General features: G+C 37.3%; 1 protein-coding gene across 6 annotated transcripts in view; it reads right to left on the bottom strand.

Moving 5' to 3' along the window:
• The window catches only part of ZNF385B (zinc finger protein 385B), a 149,461-nt gene that overhangs the window by 89,442 nt on the left and 39,268 nt on the right, over positions 1–20,751 (bottom strand). The window lies entirely within an intron of this gene.

Genomic DNA, 20,751 nt, shown 5'->3' with positions numbered 1-20,751 from the left:
GAAGCATATTGTGGAGTATGTTTATACCAGTAAGAACAACTGTCTGGTTTCCACAGAAATTATTTGACTTCACTATGGTGAATACCTTGAAAGACTGTCTAACTTGAAATCCACTTCTTTGGCACTGGAAATATGAAAACCCAATAAAGGCCTTGGGAGAGGTGCTATAAAACTTTCCACATGGATAACTTTTTTAGTCAGCATCCTCTGTTATGGGATAACAGGCAAGTCATCAAATAGAAGCAGAGTGGGTCACAGCCACAAAAATGTTGCATTAACAACAAAAAATGAGGAAGACATTAGCACCAACATGAAAAGGCAAATTCAACACATCCTTCTGAGACATTATTTAGCTTTAAAATACATTCAAATCCTGTGAATGACTGAGAGCCTCAGCAATTATTAAAAAAAACCACCACAAAACAAACAAACAAACCCTTTACCCCCCCCAACAAATCAAACTTTTTTGCAAGGACTAATATCCAAACAGTTTGAACATAGGTAAAAAGCATCAAGACAGTTTTAATAAGAGAGTGAAGGAATAAGAAATAAAAGAAATAAGCAATGCATTCAGGTATATTATAAGGTGAGCTAGCAGTTCAAACTGACTCCAAATTACCATCTGAGATTTTTGTTATGAAAGCATCCTGATGCAAGAAGAAACAGGAAAAAAAACCTAAACCACATTAAAAAACACCAATCATGACTCATAGTCTCACTAATTAAGGGATCTTATTGGAAGGCTTACCCAAAACATCAATATCTCTTTCTGTTCAGATTTTAATTTACCACCTCCTTCCTGAATGGAAAGTCTTGTTTAATGGCAGGTCACAACAGGAAGTTCTAGAGGTGAAATCACTTCTGATAAATCCAGGGGTAGAAGCCTGTACAGCCTTGTTCTAAGCCAGGTGTTTCAGCTGGGTGCAGGTATGGCATAGTATAACTCTGCACATTTGTGTTCAGCCAGAACCATAAAACAGGCTGAGGAAAGTCTCCTCCTTCAGGGGCTGAGTTGCTTAACAGGCAAATGCAAGAAACTTAATTTCTACCCATACTCTGTAAATGTGAAGTGAGATGTCTGTTCTGTATATTGGCTCCAATCTTCTCCCACACAGCCTCTTCAAGCTGGGGAGGAATTGAACATTTCACAAACTCCCTACCCTTCAATCCCTCCTCTGTTTGTCACTTTCTCTCAGTTTTCCTTTTCTTGGTCTTGCCATCTATCCCTTCTCTATTTATATTCACACTCCACTTCATAACTATGATCATACTGGCTTCCCTTCCTTTGTTTTCTCTTCTTGCATACCAAAACCTTTTCCTTTCTGGTGATGCTTGATTTAGCAGCCAGTTTTTTTTGGTTTTGTGGGGTTTTTTTGTTTTGCTTTGGTCTTTTTTGCCCTCCCCCCAGCATTGCACAATACCTCATCCTGGAGTCTGGGTTTCAGTATATCTATATCTGCAAAATATCAGATCAATGGCAGCCACTTCAAAGCCAGCTGGAAAGAAAATACACTCTTGCATCAGCATAACTGCATTTCAGACCATGGGAAGCAAGAAAGCTGACAGCATGGAACCACCCAGCACAAAACCCATGCCAGGGCTATTTTGGACATGGAAGATGCACGTGAGATGCTGACCAAGGGTTCTGCACTGCACTGTGTTTTTGTGGTCAGGCAGCTGGATTGGTGTAGTAGGACACAGTTTGCTATAGTAAATTTTTTCTGAAGCAGATGGATGTTGTTACTCAACAAAGAGACCAGCCTCTCAGAGCATGGTGACAAGTAGTAGCTCATTTTTATTTCAGCCTTAGGTGTGAAAGTCATTTAAACTGCTTAACTGACACAAAGACGTGGGGTTAATTTTTCTTGGCTGCCAGCCTTCTTTTTTCACAAAGTCATCAAATTGTGTACATGGGCTTTGCAGAGATGGCATGTGTTCAGACACATCAGAATTAGAAGTGGATTTATACCTGTTAAAATCCATCCTCAAAGGTTTGCAGGTTCACAGATGCACACAGTCATTCAAATATTTCTGAGACTCCATAAGTATATATAACTACTATAAACACAAGCATATGCTCCCAAAGCTGTGCATGAACGAGTGCAAGATATATGAAAACTTGGCTGAAAATTCCCAGGCATTGGATAGAAGAAAAACAACACACCCCAACTCCAGGAACAGCACTGCAGCAGTGGCTGTGCTGTCAAACCTCCACCTATACCATTTCAATGGAAAATTCCATCAGTTTGCTCTGCAGCTTCCAAAGCCAGCAGTTCTAAATACATCACAGGAATTGTGCAGGTTATGTTACTACAGTTCAAAAACCACAGCAACACTCTACAGCAACTATTTTATCCTGAAACATTAACTCTGAATCCTGTTATATTTTATAAGCATTCTGTATATATCCCATATATATTCCGTTATATTTGCATTGAATATGTGACATCCTCCCTTTCTCAATCTGGATAAAACACTAATCTTGAAATTTTAACCTCAAAGTTTCTTCCTTGATACCTCAGCTGCCTTTCATCACATGCATTTGGGTATGTATTTCCTTCAGGGCATCTGAGACATACCCATTTTATCCCTTTAGGACAACATGCTCACATAGGACACCCTTTCTGTATGGGGGTACTCAGTCAGCTAATCCAAGTTCTCTGGAGATATTTAAAGCACTGATAGCATCAAGTGAGGTCATTTCAGGCACCTGTTATGAATTTTGAAGCAACCTCATTTAATTAATCATAGACTGGAGTAATTTCGATTTGCTCAGATTGGCATGTATTTTCGCTGATTTTCTTGAAACGAGTCTGTTTGGAATTCAACAGATTCATAGCACTGCAGTCTGCCACCCTTTTGGCAAAGTACCAACATACTGCAATGCATGACAGGATGCAGATTTATTCCCATAAAAACATAACTGAGCTTCTAATCGTCATACAGAAAACAGATAAGAATCACATTATTTTTAATACAACAGGCATGCATATGCATTTTTAATTTCAAAAATACTATTCAAATTAGGTTATTTCAACATTATTATTAGCTAAATAAAAATATCAAAGTGTAGAGCCATTTAACTAAGCCTTCCCTAATATGATGATTATTCCTGAGGGCTATTTCACTATTATCTGCCATTCAACCCAGTTTCCCAAAGCACTGATCCTCTGAAACTGCAGAGAAGCCAAAAGAAACTGCAGATACTGTGTCCTTGGAAAACTAGGCCAGCTGTCTTTCTGCAATTCTTCAGCTTCACCTCAGTTTAAGTCTGAGGTGCCCTTAAAAGAAATCACAACCCCAACTCCCTTTAAATGAATGGTACAGAAGCACAGTTGCAATCGCCCCTGCTTATACAGTACTGATTTAGGCTGCTCTGACAGGCTGGGTTCCCCCAAAAAATACAGGAAAAACCTACCCCAGTGAATGGGGCTTACATGTACCCAACTTGTAAGTGACACTACAAGACAGCTTTGGTTGAGCCAGCCAGTTCACTGGGGAAGCTTTGTGCACTGGCACACCATGCAACATGAAGAACAAGCATCCAGGACCAGAGGAATGAGATGGACTCTGCAGGACAGCCAGTATCTCCCTCACCACAGAACACTTTGGTACCTAACAGCACTTAAATTTAATGGAAAATTGAGACAATTTACTTTATCTTTTAAACATATAAGGATTATCTCCTAGAAAAAGTCTTCTGGATAAATGAACACATCATGTCTCTACCAATGTATGAAATTATTACCATTAATAATTCCCTCACTTTGAGTACATATGTCTGGCCTGCTGGGCTCAGCAAAAAAAAGTGGTGGACATCAATCAATATTTGCCAGTTTAAAAAAATCATAATAGTTGTGTTCTTAAATAGAACGTTGAAAGTTTAGAAAGGCTGTTTTAATTGAACTGAGCAGGGGGCCACTTTCTGTAAATGAGTCAGTTTATGAAGTCTGCTCATTTTGACAGCTGTAGAATCATACTAAACACCTGGGAAAGATATCATAATGACTACCAATACACTAAAAATTCCAGTAAGATCTTCTCTATGTCTCCTTCAGAAACAAATTATAAATTATAAATTAATATGAATAAATATATAAATGGATTATGTAAATAAAGTATTGTCTGGACAGATTAACTGTGTAGCTTGGGTTTGCTATCTGCTCTACAATATTGCTGGTTTAAACAATCACCTTAATAAGTGCCTTCACTTAGTGAAGGGGCAGTACAAGAAACAACCTCACCTGCTTTTAACGTATCTACAATTATTTAATTGGGATATAATTCTACTATTTCTGTATCTTGCACACATTTTTAGGTTTTCATGCCCATTGGTCTACTGAGCATGTCAGGTATTTCCTTTAATTTCATTGATTTCGGGGGAAAATTTACTGGTTAACCAGATTTGGTAAAAGATGAACAAAAATGGTTCCTCTTAGAAAAACAATCTTAGGTTTCCTCTTCTGAATTCCATATTTTTTAGATATAGATTAAGATCTTTAAGAATTTTCTTTAAAATATTTTCTCCTGAGATGGAAACTTGAGAAAGAGTAAAACTGACTGAATTTCTACAAAAAACACCACACGATGTAAGTGGTTTAATTTGGCATCTCAAATCATTAAATATATGTTGTACATGAGGAAATAACTACTTTAGAAAGGAGCATAGGTTTCACACAAAAGGTAACTCAGAGAAAGGAAAAGCCTGCATAATCAACTCAATGTCAAATCCTACAAGCCAAGAGCTTACATCCTTCAACACCAGTCTGAAGAACACCGACCACCAAAGCATATTCTGTCCTTAGTGGGTTAACCTGCACAGGACAGCCATTCTCAAATAAACCACAAGGAAGATGTGAGTACCTCCTGAACCTAGAAAGGGTCCCCTACAGAACATTTCTGTAATATTTGGAAATAAATTGAACCTTCAGCCAAGCAATTCTTTCCTATAATTGTAAACAAACACCTAAGATTGGCAGCAACAGAGCTGTGAAATATCAGTAGTTCCGCATTAAGAAATCAGCAAAAAGGTAACTCAGTATTTCTGTTTTGGATCTCTCTGGTCAGGCACACAAGCACTCTTCTGTCTACCCCTCCCAAACAGTTCCCGTTAATTTGTTTGGTCAGCATTGCTGGCTCCTGACGAGAAAAACCAACTAATGAGACAAGTGTTCCTTACCAGAGCCAGGTTTGGATCAAGACTGAAACTTCAGAAGCAGCCAAGAGCCAGAGCAGTCACAATCCTTCACAGAAACTTCTATTTTCATATATGAAACACAGTGACAAAGACTAGCACAGAAATACACCTTGCAACCTCACATCCACTTGCTCTGTTACATGTTAACATAAAGCAACAGAACATCATTTCCACTCTGTCACATGATAAGATAAAAAGACAGATCATAATAAATTCTCAGCCAAGTGGTCTACACCTGCTTTGAACCATTTTCTGTGCAGTGGAGAGTTAGCAGCACTGGCACTTAAATTAGAAAGAAAAAGGCATTATAAAAATCTTGTGCTAGGTGATACTGGCCCAGGAAATGAGAGACCAGCTCATTAATACAAAAATCTATCTTAAAAGATGGATATAGCCTTCCTGCTCAGACACCTTCAAATAATACATCAAGTGGATGTTGCTAAGACTATTTCAAAGATTTCTTTTCAGTAACATATAGAGGTCAAGGGTTTACTTGTTAAATTTACTTGTTAAATATTGTTAAAACAGAGCTTTAATACTGGTCACGCTAGATAGAATTTTTATAGAGAAGCCTCTACATATTATCATTAATTTTACTTGACCTGAAATGAAAAAAAAACTGTAAAAATGCAAGCCCTATTTCCCCTTTATACCTTCTCTAAATTTGTTATTTTTATTTTTGTTCCTTGCCTGGGCAGAGGTCATACTTAAACACCTTTAACCACCTTGCTGAAGAAAATACTAATGTGGAAGTTACAAAGAGCAGATTTATTTACATAATTTAAATCTATATCAAATGAAGTGAATTCTCCCACCTTATTTTACTTTTTATAAATATTTTATAGAATTATATATTATTATGTAATTTCTTACAGTTTTTCCCTCAACTTTTTAGTAAGAACAAAACGCTTAATGCTTTAACAAAATTTCCCCTTATCTTGATTGACTTGAGGATCTTTCAATTAGGAGAGAAGAGGAAAAAACCAGGTACATGCTAATTAAAGCTCTGGTCCTCTTTGTTAGCTAGAAGTTTGGGAATCAGAGCTTAATAAAGTAGCTGCAGAATAAAAATCCTGCGCATCTGACATCAAAACTTTCAAATGGCTAAGGGTAAAATATTTAAGAAAGTTTTCCCATAATAATCACTGGCAAAAATCTTAATTATGCTGAAACTGTGAGATCTACTTTGTCTCATTTTTTCTATCATGAATCTTCATTCTGAAACAGATACAGTTGTTTGAAAAATTCCAATTACATTATCCCTTAGTGCCTCTTGATCTTATGGAGACTGCTCTCATAGTTAACATTTACAAGAGAGCAACAGCCACTTCATCTATAAAACATCCAAGTTTTAACAACATTATGTATGAAGGTGAAGTTCACTATGCCACATGGGAGCTGAAAATCAGGATGTATCTTAGCAGTAGCTACATGAAATTCTGCATGCTTGCTTTTATGTCTGGATTTACAGAGGCTGTGACAATTTTTAAATCAGTTAATGATCTGGTACAAAAGATCATTCCCTGAGATGATTCTGCAGCCCTACTGCCCCAAAAGAATGGCTTCCTCTCCAGGTACAAGTATCTACAGAGAGGCAAAATGTATTCTGCCTTACAAACCACACAGGAGTACCACAGTGAGAAACAGCCTGGTTTTTACATCAGTAAGAGCAGACTCATTTTTTCCCCATCCTTGTCAAACTCCAGCTTCTTTAAAAATGTCTATCAGCCAAGTGTGATGATGCCTATTGTAATTCCAGATGACTTCCAAGTCATGAGATGAACTACATTTTAGTCTTGTCTAGATTATACAGTTACAATATTTACATTGATTTGACACCCATGCAAATTAGAATACATATTGAAGTTTAAGAGAGTGTACAAAATCACGAGAGTTTCTTTTTCAACTCTATACTACTTCCCTTTCTCCTTGAGTGGAGACAAACAGAACTGCCCCACAAACTCATCAATTGAGTTTAGAAACCATTAACTCAACCTACAAGGTCATCAAGATAAGAACAAAATCAATAGGATTGTCCTTCAGAGCTCTTTTCAGATATGGCTAATAGGTCTCTACAGCGCAGCCGTACACACTGGCTCATTTTTAGCCAAATATTTGCCCTGGTTGCAGTGCAACTTCTGGTTTGCTTTACAAGCTGACAGTGTTCTGGTTTTGCTTCTTGCATCTGGTGGGGCTGCACTGCTGTAAGGCTGTTCTTAGTGTTCCTAACACCCCCATTAAGCCTGGGTAATGCACAGCTTGCTGAGGAGAATGGGAAAATAATGCTCAAATAATGGAAGCATCTGGGTATTATAATTATGACCAACCATCTAAGCCAGAATTAAAATCTACATTAGGGTTGATGTTAACTCATTAAACAGAAGTGCAGGAATTAACTCTCTTGGCCTGCAGCCAATGATGACCCCTCTATTGCACAGCCTGAAGGAAGGCCTGCACTCTGAACACACCAACACTTGCTGCATGGATGAGTCGTGGGAGAGCTCTCACCACCTGACAATGACAAGCCCTGGCATAGCTCACATTCAGATGTTGAACTTGTAAGGCTCTTTGCAAAGCAGTCCCTCCACCCCTTTGTCAATCCTTCTGCCACTAAAAGCGAGCATCAACTGATTTTCTCACAAGCAGATCACACCTTATGCCACCCCTGGCATGGGAAATCTTTGTCTGATGGCCACCTTATCACAAACCTTTCAATGCTGAAAATACAAACGAGCCCTGCAAACAGGAGCAGCTTCCCTTCAATAAAGTCAGTCGTGGTACTGCCTGTAAAGGGACTAAGTACCAGCAATGACAGCAGTGTGCCTGCTCATCATGTGAACACCCTGAAACAGCCACTGCTGAGCTAAGCTTAATGACACACCAGAGAAAACATTTGAGAAGGAGACAGCAGCACCTGCCATGGATGCAAATTGCACTACCTAGCTTCTATTTTCAGCAATTCGGTGCTTAACTGCTATATTTGGAAAAGACAGAAGAAAAAACCAAACCAGTTTGTGTTCGGGAACCCTGTAGAATATTAAAATAACTATTCAAACCAAATGATTCTGACAAAAAATTCAGCTCACAGGAGTGGATATACAGGTTTTCCTTTGGCAGCAGGGGAAAACCAGAGTTATCATCTAGGCACAGGTCATTTTGCCTTCACAGAGAAGCTTTGCAATCTGCTGCACTTGAATAAATGCAGAACAGCCTTTATCTAGCACACTAAACAAGGAAGGCTGTCACTGCTTCACAAATGCAGCTAAGGACCATCCTAGTCATCCTTTATCATAAAGAGGCATGACAAAAATGGTCAGCAATACCCAGTCCCCCAGCTGAAGCCATCCTTGTCCACAAGGAGTGCTATCTGGAGGGAGTTTTTCTGATAGCATGTGAGTCTGAAACTCCTCCAAGATGCTGACAAATAGCCAAGTCATTCTCAGCTGACAAAAGTGGAAATAATTTTATGGCTTGCCAAGGGCCAGAAAGGTCACCATTAATGAGGCTGGAAACCAAACATCCAAAGCACCACCACAATGCAACAAGCATGAGACACAGACACGTTCAAATTTGTTACACCTAAAGCCCCCTACCACACTAAAATACATCCTATACTTTGATTTGATGTTTTTACTTCCTCAAACCTTCCTTGCAATTCCCTCCTGTACACAGGAGAGAAGAACTGCAAGTAAGAAATTCTCAAAATATCTCTAAGCAATTCTCTGTCATTTGCTATGACAGTGATAAGGAGAATATAATGTCACAGATAGAATATATTATATGCACTTGTTTAGCTTACATATGAACGACTGAAAAGTAGTTATCAAATAATTTTTCTTGGTTGGAAGAGAAATAAAATTATGTTTTATTTATGGCTACAACATACAATTGGTAAGCAAACCTGTTTATTTTGAGGTTACCCTAGAAAAAGCATCATTATTTACAGGAATCAAAAGTTTGGGTCTTTGACTTTCAAAACACTTCCAGATGTTCTTTCAAAAAGTGATTTTTTTTAGTAGTTTATGCTAATGTTACAAAAATTGTCATATTTTAAAAAGCTGAAAGTAAAATGCCACATTATTTTATGAAAGACAACCAGGTATTGCATATTTCTCTCAGTGACTTCAACTAGCCTGTCTCTTCCACTCCTACTAGACTGTTATCCTGAATTTTGCATATTCCAAGACAAAATTCCAAACTTCCTCTGCTTGGACATAACAGGACACAAACTGATATAAGAACCAAATAATTTATGCCATTTTTTATGAATATACACAACCCCAATTGTAATTTCCTGAAATAATTTATAATACACTAGGATGGCTGGTGTATCGCTTCTCTGTCCACCTTAGTTTTGTACTCTCAAATTATTTTTAGTTATTTTTTAATGCTACATGTCCATATACTATATCAACGCACATATATACCTATAAAAATGATAAAATTAAAGAAAGCTGATATAACCTATTAAGAAAAAAGACTAATAAAAAATAATTTCTGACAAAAAAACCAAATCATGCTTTGAACAACATTTTTAATGTAGGAAATAACAGATAAGGAACTTCTTTACTCTTAAAAGCCCAGTTATGAAGAAACAGGCTTTGAATCAGTTCCATATGCCCAAAAAATGCATGCAGGACTTGATTTTTTTTAATGTTTATTTTCTGTAATGATGTATTCCACTTATTTTGAATACCTCCTTGGGATATGTTCTTGTAGCCACTTATTTTGTTGAGTTATGTTCATGTACTTTAAATGTTTTTACTCTCAGACATTGCTTAGGATTTACTTCCCTTTTCTGTTTTTTTCATTATTGAAGTATTTTAAAGCATTTTAGAAGTTTCCTGAGATACAATCTTTACCTCCTCCTATAAAAACAGCAGTGCATTTTCTTATCCTTGTCTTTTCTATACTACCTTAATCTCTTAACATTTGGAACAACTGCGTTCTTCCTAGAACTGCCTAGATTTTATTTGCTTTTGGTTTATGAAATTTATTAGGTGTGAAATATTTTATTGCCTTATTTACTGGCTTCAATGTCCTATTCTGGGAAAGCAGGCAGATCAGCTACAGGCACCCCTAAAGACAACAATATTAATGACTCCAGCTGATGTTCCTACTTGTCCAGCCAATGGAAATGTGAGCAGGGTTCCTGCAAGCAGCATGCTTCCTGAAGCACTGCCCCAGCACTCTCCAAGTTCACTGCCTGGAGTGAGGCCAGGCATACACCCTGGCCTGCTGCACAGAACTGCAGACGACACATTCTGATCATCACTTACCAAAGGAAAGAAAAGTAATTTATATTTTTCATAAGCAGGACTACTCCACATAAAATCTAAATTTCCCTCACCTAGAAATATTGAATTGGTCATTCAATTATCAAATAAAGAAAAGGGAATTTAGGCAATGCAATATCTATGACCAGGAAATTCAAGTTCGCCCTGGAACACAGAAAAATATGTTCAAGACCTGAAGAACAGTATTGTGCTACTATCTCCTGCCAATTTGTGTGCCATCCCAGTGCCACAGAGCCCTATTAGCAGTCACTCCAACATCCTTGACAGTCTACCACAGGTACTTGCATTTCATTATCTATGGTATATTGACCAAATAAATATGTAACACCATCCTAGCACATTCAGAGCAAAACGCAGTCTAACAGCATTAGAGAGATGAAATGAAGGAGCAGGCAGTGTATAAGGACACTGATTATGATCATTACAAATCTGTGTTAAAAACTCCAGATTTAAGTAAATTATATTTTTTCTTGAAGTATAATGGAAATTTAAGATTTAGTAAGCATAGTTTGGACTCTCTGCATTTGACGTTGAGGACCTGGAAACCTTGGTGTTTGCAACATGCACCACAACTTGAGATGGGAAGAGGTCAGAGAGCTCCTGTCTCCTCCTTCATAGCCTGTTAGACTGCACACTCATTTTCTGAGGGTGGTTCCTTGACTCATTCTTCATTTTCAAAAGCAAATGCCCTCATGGCTGAGCTGTACTTGCAAGGCATGGAAAATAAACAGCAACTTGTGTAAGGAAAACCACCGAATTTTATAGCTGTCTTGTTACACATATCAGCTACATCATAGCTAGCCCAATTAAAAAAAAGACAACCCTGCCTAAGCTAAAGACTGTCCTACAGTAAAAATAAATTTAATATTAATATTTAATGCAGCAGAACAGATTAATGTTCAGGAAGTTCCTCCTTTTGTTTTGTTCATATATTAAACATTTTTCTACTGTGATAGAATCAAGTGTTGCCAAAAAAGCACTCACTTTCATGAGAAACATCAAGAAAATAATTTAAGTTTAGGAGAGCAATTTTTCATAGACCTCTCTATTCTTCCAGTTTGCACTACTGGCCTAATGCCTTATGTTTCAAAGGATGATTTAAAAATTTTGGGAATAAATCTTTTCCATAATTCTGTACAAGTCTAGCACAATAGAACTCTAGCTCTTAAGACATAGATATGCAATTCAAATAATCATTCATTTCATTATGGTAACACAAAAGACAACAAGCACAAAGCAAAATGCATCTAATTTGTAAAGATGAACATGACTAATCCTATGCCAAGACAAGACTAAAGTTTTTTGTTTTTTTTAAAACAACAACTACAAAAAACTACTACATAATCTAAAATCTGGTTTAAATTTTCTTTTTGCTACAATGCTCTATTGAACAATTAAGTGGTTGGTTTTTGGGTTTTTTTACATCATGAAATCAAGACTTGAGTGTACTTATGAATTTCAGATTCCCTTACTGGACATTAGTTTCAGGCAGGTATTTTTAATTATAATTCAGCATATCAATTCTTTTTTTTTTCCAAGGCATGTTATTAAACCTTTATTCTCCACATCCCCTCCAATTCTTATTACCATTTTCATACCCTATGGTGAGGCTGACAAAAAGCAGTGTAGATTTGACAACCATAAGCACAGGAATCTAGCAAGACATTACTATGCAAATGTGTCTGGGACAAGATAACACTAATAAATATTTGCTGATGGGCCTTTTGCTCCAGTAGGTGGCACATTCATAATGAAAATTTAACAGTAGTTTAAGCCAAAGATCAGAAGCCTCAGACGTACATGCCACTGAGAGATGATGAAAGAGGAAAAACACATGCTGTCATTTTAGAGAAACCAATCCAAGCTCACAAAATTTGTGAAAAGTTGGAAGGAAAATATTTTCATCTTTCTATAAATGCTTTAATAAAAAAAAAAAAAACCCAAATTTTTTTCTCAGCGGTTACTATCAACCTCAATTAAAAAGGCTCATAAAAATAGTTGTTTACCAAAGAAAAAAAAAATAAAAATCAAACTTTCAAAGTTAAGACTTCAGTTAATTTTGCAGCTAAAGGAATGTAAGCTGCAGGAAAGTACACCACATTTGTACTTCACTGTAGAGAAAAATCAATTACAAACTCTGATAACTAAAAGAAAAATTTAAGAGAAGGGGACAAAATACTACCACACAACTATGTAAAATTTGAACTAAAAAAGTGTAAGATGATGTTTCAGGGAAAAAAAAAAAGTAATTACCCTGAGGTTACTCCTTGACTTCAGAAGGGAAAAGTAGAGGGAAGCGTACACAGTAGGAGAAAAAGCAGGCAATTCAGGAGTGACCAACTTTGTCAGACACTCAGTGATGTGCAAAAGAGAATTCTACTTCTGTGTTAGTTTGAGCATTTTCACTTTAGATACTGCTACAAAATAATGTTCTTCTTTAATTCAAACCATGTTATTTTTGGATTTATTCATGGGCAGCTCTCTCAAAATCTTGAATACAGGTACACATACCCTGACCCAGAAGTGATAAAGGTCAAGTTTCAAGCCAACTGCAGAAATAAATTCCAAGCAATACTTAAATTCATAGAGCCTTTTCATTCTGACTTCTGTGAGAGAAAGTTTAGTATGAAGAAAAAAACCCCATATTCTGGCGGCATACTCTCTGGAATCAGAAATACTGAATACCAGCTTGCAAAGTATTAGAAAGATTAGTATTAGTATTATAGTCACAGGCTTAGGAGCAAGCCTGTTAACAGTACATCTTCTCAAGACAGTTGTGTGCAACCCAACTGTAAGCATTTAACATCAAGTAAAAGGGTAAAACAGGCAGGAACCAGTTGTCCAAATAAATTAGTATGCTTATGCTATGTTCCCACTCTTGCCACAAAGTACAGAAAGAAGTATTTGTGGATAGATGCATGTAGCTGCTGGGGACATGCTCCAAAGGAGGGAAAGACATTCCAAGGATAATAATCTGAACATAACTCTGCATGATACTGTCCCTAAACAATACAATGAAGTGAGAAAAAGACCATGGCTAAGCATGAATGTCAGTACTAATGTATGCAAAAAACATAAAAACTCAACAAAATTATTTACATGGTAAGATTACAGATATTCTTGTCCCAAAACCTAGGTAAAACTGTGAGGAAAGATCTGTTAGGTAAATCATGTACACAGTGCCTTTACAAGCTGATTAGGTTCTCTATTCTCCACCTTCTGTCTTCACTGAAGGTATGCTTTAGATCAATGAAAGCTTTTGAAACTGCCACCAAGAAAATTAGGCAACATGATAAGCACACATCACATACAGCAAATCAGATAAAGCTATGCCAGTACAAACCCTGCATCAATACTAAGCTAAAATAGTATGCATTTTTTTCTTTTTGAATTGATAAAATAACTTTGAGTGACAAACTTCACCACACATCCCAGATGGTACCAAGCAGTGGACAGAGTTGCTACATAGATGCCTTTCAGTATTTAAAATACAGTATTAGGAACAGAGTCCAACCTCTTAAAAGGAGCAAAACAAGCACTCCATACCATATGCAAGGAATTTGAACTGGGAAATTAGTCTCCTTTCACTCTCTTTTCATAGAGAAAAGCTTGATCCTGCCAGTCAAAAATAACTAGAGGAGAGGAAAAGACAACAGAAATCCAGAGAATCTGGAGAACTATCAGTATCATGCTTCTAACTTGATGCAAAAACAGAGAGCTTTATGAACTCACTCCTGCTTGAAAGAGTATTTGTTCCAGTTACAAGTATGTCATGCAGACTTTAAACACCAGGACCCAACAGTCCATGACTGTGGAGGCAAAGCTGTCGTTCTGATTCATTGGCGAGTCACTGAGGCCACAGATGTAAAATCATGTTATTAAAAACAGTAATATTAACCTTTTCAAATGTTACACAATCCCTGCTTGTAATTGCATCCTTAATACAAACAGTGTCGGATTTGAAATCAAGATTCCTTGCCATTTCATTAGGAGAATGTACCCAATCATGGAGGTTCTTGAATAGTAGAGAGGAAAAGGGACCTCCTAGCACATAATCAGAAAATTTCAATTGGCAGTAAGATGCAGTTCTTAACTGCAAGGGCAAAGGTTTATTTAGACAATTCAACAGCTTAACAAGTAAATTCATCACATCCTGAAGTCCTTAAATTGAACTTGAATGCGTCTCTAAATATTCTGTTCTAGTTCAATTGCAGATTTATTGGACTTAACAGCAAACACTTGCATATTTGGGAAAGCAATCTCTTTCCTAAAGGAATTAATGCTAGAGACTATTTTGTCCAGTATTGTAGAATAGATAAGTCTTGGTGATTCCTTCAGTCCTCAGAGTCTGTGAGCCCCAGTGGATGCACTGATTGTGACTTTGCCTATACCAGAGCTGTCATACTAGACCATACATGGCTTACAAATGCATTGACTTCCAAATTTCTTGGAAACAAGTTAACTTTGATTCGTGTAACAATAATAACTTTCTCATTATTTTCAGTTAATTGGTAGATGTCCCTTCAGACTTCGCAGCTTCGCTTGCTTTGTGCTAGCAGCTGATTACTCCACACCACAGCAGTACCATCATGTTCCACTAGCATTCAGCAACAACATCAAAGGGAAAAGGAGAAAGGGGAAAAAAGAGTTTCTAAGTGATTTTGGTTCCTCAAAGCCTCTGTCTGTCTGCACTGTTATTGGCTGTTCTACCAACTATGCAATTCCTGAAACCTTGACTTTGCATAACAATTTCTCCTGACCCAAGAACTCGATTAAAAGTAGGCAGTAAACAACATGTTCGTGCAATAGATGGCCTAGAAAATAATATACTGAGTAAAGGGTTTTCAATTTCTGGCCAGGTAGCACAACAGCACAGCAGTTTCTTGCTGTTTAACATTACTCAGCTGCCTACTAAAAGCTGCTATTTTGACATATTTTAGGATATGTAATTTCTAGCTGCATGTACTTGACCACTCAAGACAGAATAAAAATTGCCATTTTTCATCCAGGCTCCCATGTATTTCCAAACTCCTAGTGTTGTCCCAGCAGTTTGCTTTTGCCACAGAGGGGTCAGGGTTGAATGGGCACAGCAGGTGCTCCTTGAGAGGGGCTGGAGCAGCTCCCCTGTGCCCGGCTGCTGGTTCTGGGAATGATCACCCCGGGCATGGGATGGATGAAACTCACAGACTGCTAATGTGCAACCAGCAGAAACAACACAGCCCTGCTCTCCACTCTGCAGATATTCAATTAATGAACGACAATTCCTGAGATTAGGATTCTTATCTTGGTTTTTTAAAGCAGTCAAAACAGCTTTGATGCATTGCATCAACCTTGCGCAGGGATGACTTGAAGCAGTCAGGGTATCAACACCAAGCTTCCAAATGAGAAAAGCAGTATAAAGTAGAAATACTTTAAAAATACAGATAGCTTTATCTGCCCAATTCATCCACTGATTTCAAGTCTGGATAATCATAACAAGTATTTTTGAAGCAAAACTGTAAAAATCCATAAAACAACTGAATTTAGTCTAAGGCAAAGTATTGTGCCTGGCGTTCCATCACCTACCAAGAATTTAAGCAAAAAAATAAACAAATTAAGCATAGATACCATGCAATAACTAATAATCAGCGTAGAAGTATAATATACACTTAACTGAACAATATCAACTCAAATATTTTTTCTGCAAAGGTAGTCTGAAAATCTCTGAAACAAAGTTGCCTTGTTTGTTTTGAGGAAGATTGAAAGAAAAGACAATTTTCCCCTGAAGGAGAAATACTTATTAGGTAGGGTGAATTATTAAAATGAGTAAATGTTTGCAACTGTTAAAATAAAAGGACAACAATATTCTTATTTGTTTCTGCTAGATTTATCCTTGTTTCTGTCAATAGCTACCAAGAACAAATCTGGAACATTACCAGTTTCCATTTTTTATAACCATGTTTAAAATACCCAAAACCTGAGGCTGTTTTCATAAAGATTAACTCCCCAGTCAATATATTCCTGGTGTTTCAGCTTTGGCTTTTCTCAAAGTCTCATCCTTAACTCAGCAGCCAAAGTGACTGAGAAGCTTAAATCTTATTTTCAGAAGTAACCTGGGTACACAGGAGCTAAGTGCTGTTTGTGTTTCATTAAAAAGAGGTTACTACAATGATTACTTAATAGATCAATTTTTACTATTCAGAACCTTACTAGAGATGCATCAGGCTCGAATGGTACCGCTAACAAACCTGGCCACAATACATGAATTGCAATTCCTAACAATAATCTTCTGTCCTTTCCAACTAGTCTGTTTTTCCTTGATGAAGTGATTTCTGTGACTCTTTATCCAGATGTGCCACTCTAAAGCCTCTGAATCTTCCTCACCTCTTTATTTTCTCCATGCTCCACCTAAGTTTGATCACACGACAAAAAAAGCACCCCAATTTCTGATGATATTTAAATGCCCAGTCACAAAAACATTTCAGGATGTCATCATTGCAAACACTCAAGGCTGAGCCAGCGGAAATGCACATGTGTGAAGATTTTGAATCCAGCTTGAGCAGAAAAACAGACAATTTTAAGAACTTCCTACATGGATTTCTTACCTCCCCTTCACCTCTCCACCCCTACTATGAAATATCCTGAGGAAAACTGAGACCCCCAGGTGGAAGTTCCAAATCCAGGCACTGTGTTTCAACTTCTGCCATCACAGAATGCTTGAAGCAAGCAAAAGGGAAACTCACACACTGGAGACCTTATTGTGGTATATTCAATTTTGGATTTCTTTTTTCTTGGTTTTGTTAGCTGTTCATATTGGTACTGTTTATATTTTTCCAGCTCAGTAAAAACATAAACAGTACCAATGTGAACAGCTAGCAAAACCAAGCAAAAAAATCCAAAACAGAACACACTACAGTAACCTCAGAAGTCCCTTGACTTGGAAACATCCTTTCATCACCTGAAAACAGGTGATCTGAACACAGACCTCCTACACCATCCAGAGCAACCCATACACTAACAAGTGGTATTACCAAATGCATCATAACACAAAATATTGCCCAAAGTCTGACAGTTTCACAAGTTGCTTAAAGGGAAGATTTTGTCCATTGAGTTTTCAGTCATATCCCTTCCCTCAAGTAGCTCCTGTAGCACACTATATGAATTTTACAGCCTCAAGCCTTAAGGAAGCTGTATTCCTCTATTCACAGAGTATTAAAAAGACTTCCTCATCTCCTCTCATGATCTGCACTGCTCAGTCAGAGACACAAACACTTCAGTGTAGGTCTCAAACCTACCCAAGGCTAAGGAATATTGCCTTTCATCTGCCCTGACTGCTGGTATCAATACAAAAGCACTCTCCTTACACCTCTGGAGATCAAAACACACCCAGCTTTCCTCACTTCCAACTGAAAAATAATTTTAAAAAAATCCTTACAGGAACAAAAAAGCATATGTGAAAGAGGGAAGTTACTCAGTTTATTTTCCCTTCAGAGTCATGTTATGAGCACTGCTCAAAATCCAACAGAACAGAAAGCAGATTAAAAAAAAAGAGAATTTCTTGGCTGAACATTCTGGGTGAGACCTCCAGAACATCTCTGGCTCTTTAACCTACAGACAGAAAAAAAACATATAAACTTGAGCTTCAGTAGTAAAGCTTCCACAGGGCTGCTACAGTGAACTACAGTTCTCAGTGCACTCAGCTCCTCTGGCAAGATTCATCAGTGACCTCCACTAAAAAAAGCAAATTTCAAATTTTCCACTGAGAGCTTAGCTAGACTTGGATCCCTGAGTCAAGTGACTAACATGGATTTGCTCACAACATACCACTTCCCCAATAATTCCTTTTCCTTTTAACTTTGTGTCCTCTTCTTCAGAATCTCCTTGTAAAGTAATCTTGGCACTAGAGAAGCTGCTGCCTCCTGAAAACTCCCAAAAAGCAGAGGATCACCATACTTTAACACTAATGTCTTCCAAAGGAGAAGAAATTAAAATTACAATGCCATGTGATAGCTGACAATCGGATACAGAAATAGCTGGAGAATGGATACAGAAGAAATAAACCTCCACACCAGAAGTGAAGTAGTTTTGTCCAGCACGACAAACACACCAATTCTGCCTCTCACTTGAACTACCAATATGAAATGGCAGAAGAGGAAACATGCAGCAATAAAGACACTTGGAGAAGATGCAAGATCTTTAAGGTTAAAAGGACCTTGCAAAAACCATCTTCAAACAAAGAATCAACCAGATTGAAATTTGGCAAGCTTATATTCATAATAATACAAAGAATTACCAAAAAATAAAAGGACAAAGAAAGGCATTCTAGCTCAAGCACTTAGAGAAATAAAACAATTTTTATATGCCACAGTAGCAACATGTCACACACATTGTTTCCAAATGTTCATAATATTTTCTGCCGGGTAGCCTTTAAACACACACTGAAGAGTAGCAAGCAAATTTACTCAGAGGTCCTAAAATGACAACAATATATATTTAGGCTGCCAGTATGCATCTCTTGCATGACTACAGAAGCACCCAAACATGGTTTTGAAAAGGCACCTTGGCTGCAGTGGGACTGCTGTGCTTTCCAAGTGCCTGTGACAAAGGGCAGTCATCTCCATGGCTTCTACTGCTTCTCCTCCACAATGATGGAGTAAGAAAAAATGGGTGCACCAGCTTACATTTACTTCTTAACTTCTGGGAATGATGACCTCCAGCTTTTTCTTATCCCAGGAAGGCATAACAGTAGGTGGAACAGGATCTCTCCTCAGCACTTGGAAGAAACACTACCAGCTCTAGAGCCAACAACATCTTGCACAAAAAAAAAAGCAACATCAAAATTTGCTCCTTGCAGACAAAACTGAGTAAAGAAGCAAATATTGTTCCATTAAAAAATGCTTATTTCAGGATCAAGTCAGAATTGTGAAGACCTAGGTTTAAAACAATGCAATTTTAAATTGCCTATATACAAGAGAGAATAATGTAGGCTAGAGAGAGTAACCCAAGTGAAGTGCACAATGTTAACCACCCTAACCTTTCATCAAACATAGCTTCTAGTGAGGAAGAGTCACAAATCTGGCATAGTTAGAAAAACAACAAAAACCTGCCAAGAACAAGACCCAGGTTAAAAATAAGTTGGTTCATCAACTTATGAATTATATGTATTAAAAAAGGTTTTACAAAGGTTTTAATAGCAACTCATTTTGACTTCTATAGATTCCTAAAGAAAGGGAAAAGCTCCTAAGGTATTCTAAAGCTGCTATCTAAAAATCATCCTGGAAGTTTAGGGTGTTTCATATACATTTTTCAAGTGCATTTTGACCTTAATCATTAAATAAGCACATGGAGAAAATTAGCATTGAGACAGCAATTTTACATGTCACGGGGAAAAAAAGTGCAAACAAAAAACTTATGGAGTATAAAAAGGTGACAATTAATTCAATAATTTCATGTCATGAATGAAAAATGTTTTCTGAAATACTACAACAAAATATTTCCAAAATACTATCAGCAATGTCAAGAGTTGGGCCATTTGGAGAACTTTCTTTTATTTTTGCTTCTCCCTAGGATCCCCACCACAAACTGCATTTTTGTTGGGGGGTGTTGTTTTGGATTTTGTTTGTTTGTCTTTATCTCCAAAGAACACCTTAGCAGAAGCTATCAGTTTTGACAGAACACCAAAATTCTGGCACTGAACCATAAATTGACCATTACCATAAAAAGAACTGCTAAATGAGAAACTATGTGCTCAGTATAAAACTAATTTCATGCTTTCAAAAGCACACAGTGGCTTCTAGCAAGATAGTGGCCCTGGGACTTGCAAAGACAGATTGGCTAATACAAATGGTGTGTGTGCTCCTGATGCAGTCTGCTTAGCCAAGCTTTACATGTACTGGCAGTAAATGGAAATTCTCGAATCTTCTGTCAAACAAATACACACTTATCTATAACTTTGGAGCTGAAAGCTATAAAACAGCTGCCTCATAAATATATTTAGCAGGAAAAAGCATGAGCTGTCCTAGTTCCTCAGAAGAAAAAAAAAAACCACAGCAGTCTTTACATAGTAAGCACAGACATTTCTATAGACACAAATATCATCATATGAGGTCTCACCTCACCAACTCAATATTCACATAATAGCAGTGCTTAATAAGTAACTCAGCTGAACTAATTTCCTTTTTGTTCTGCTATGGGTGAAATTCTCAATAATACCCCTTTTTTTTAAACACACAAGTACAAAGTCTGTTTAGTTTATGATAATGCTTTCAAGCTTAAAGA

This window comes from Agelaius tricolor, unplaced genomic scaffold, assembly GCF_023055355.1.
Source record: "Agelaius tricolor isolate 1412-34295 unplaced genomic scaffold, bAgeTri1.0.p SCAF_10, whole genome shotgun sequence".
NCBI lineage: Eukaryota > Metazoa > Chordata > Aves > Passeriformes > Icteridae > Agelaius > Agelaius tricolor.
Note: the sequence above shows the minus strand (reverse complement) of the source record. Positions and strands in the feature narration are given on the sequence as shown.